We start from the raw sequence: 1,741 nt of genomic DNA, 5'->3' as shown, positions 1-1,741 counted from the left end.
CCCGGCTGTTGTGTCTTTAAACACTAGGTTGAAAAGGCCTCTTTCTTCCTGTGTAATCACACGTCAGAGGCCCGGCTGCCTCCGTCAGTCCTGGAGGGAGATCATGTTCACGGCTCCGAGAGGCCTGCTGCTGCTGCTTGTGCCGGTGGCCGTCCTTCGTGTAGCTTGGTGTCAAATCAGTGCCCTGGCTTCTGGGCCTCTTGGCCCTCGTCCTTCTTTTACCGTTTCCCACTGCTGCTGGTGTTGAAAGATTTTTTTCTACTACGCTGCACTGGGGAAGAGTGGTACTTACTGAGGACCCGGAATGCACCTGGCATGTCATCTACATAGCTCTCACCTAACGGTACCCTCTGCAGACAGAGTGTTGGGGCTACCTCAGACGTGGGGACTTGGGCTTAGAACGGCTTGCCTACGCCCTCACAGCCAGGACACAGGTCTCGGACTCCAATATCCCTGCTCTTCCCACACTATCTGCTCCAGAAATCCTGGAGGGCCCCCATTCACCCGAGTGAGCCCGTCCTGGGCAAACATCTGCCCCATAGACTCGGAGTGCAGGGGTCCTCCCGCCGAGAGCGTCCCAGAATTCACCTGCACTCAGGCTCCCACACACCCTCATCCAGCCACTCTCTTGTTTTTTCCCTCTGAAAACACATGTATTTAATTTGATTAGGGTTTTTCTTTTTGTCTGTTTCCTGTTACACAGGAAAAAGACTCAGCACTGTGTAGTGTGAGCCTGGAAATCCCCGTCATTGTCCTCCCTGCCCCAGAAGTCACCACTGTCTGTGAGTTCTTCCATCTATAGCAACCATACCTGCCCAGATTTTCCAGTGAGGCTTCCTCAGTGGTATCAGAGGAGTAAAATACGTACTCTTTGGAGTTGAGGGGTGTAGTTTATAAGAGCTTGGCAAAATTTCTTCAAAATCTACTGTAATGAAAGATGATAGGAATTTTCCACTCTATAATCTATGATTATCTTAATATAAAAATAACCCTCAAATAGTTTTCCCTGAATCTTAAGTAATGTTGGTTGTCTGAGAAACACTCTGGTGTCCCTTGTACCTGCTTCCCTAGGAAGTGCCCCCTGAGAGTGGGTGACAGCGGACCCTGCTTGTTGATTATCTGCTAGGTTCTGTGCTGCAGACGAACCTGGGGTGTGGCCAAGCAGCATCTCCCTTGTGTTCTCAGAAGCTGGGATCCAAGTCTGAGGCTCCTCTGTCCTTCTGCTTGAGTTTCTCCAAGAAGGATAATGGGGAAGGAGGTCGGAGGAGGAGAGGTCAGGTTTCTAGGAGGGGGGTTGGGGTTCTGTCCCTGGAGGGAGGAGGCGTTCTGGCTCCAAAGCAAGGGTTCAGAATAGGGCTGGGGGCCTGTCCCTTCCACCTTCCCGTAGTCCCCCTACTACTCCCTCTTGTTTGCCTTAAAGTTCCCCATCCAATGTCCTGGGGAAGGTTTCTTACGAAAATGAAGATGCTCCACCTCCCAGTCCCTTGAGCACCAGGATTTTGTACATCAGGAGCCCACCATGTACATCAGGAGTTTGTAATGCGGCAAGGCAAGCATAATTCCTTGGACTCAAATTAAGATGTAAAAATTTGGCCAGGTGTGGTGGCTCCTGCCTGTAATCCCAGCACTTTGGGAGGCCAAGGCATATGGATTGCTTGAGCCCAGGAGTTCAAGACCAGCCTGGGCAACATGGCAAAACCTCATCTTCACCAAAAATATGAAAATTAGCAGGGTGTGGTGG

The sequence above is a fragment of the Macaca nemestrina genome, chromosome 15 (assembly GCF_043159975.1).
Source record: "Macaca nemestrina isolate mMacNem1 chromosome 15, mMacNem.hap1, whole genome shotgun sequence".
Taxonomy (NCBI): Eukaryota; Metazoa; Chordata; class Mammalia; order Primates; family Cercopithecidae; genus Macaca; species Macaca nemestrina.
The sequence above is the reverse complement of the archived record's forward strand: the minus strand, read 5'-3'. Positions refer to the sequence as shown.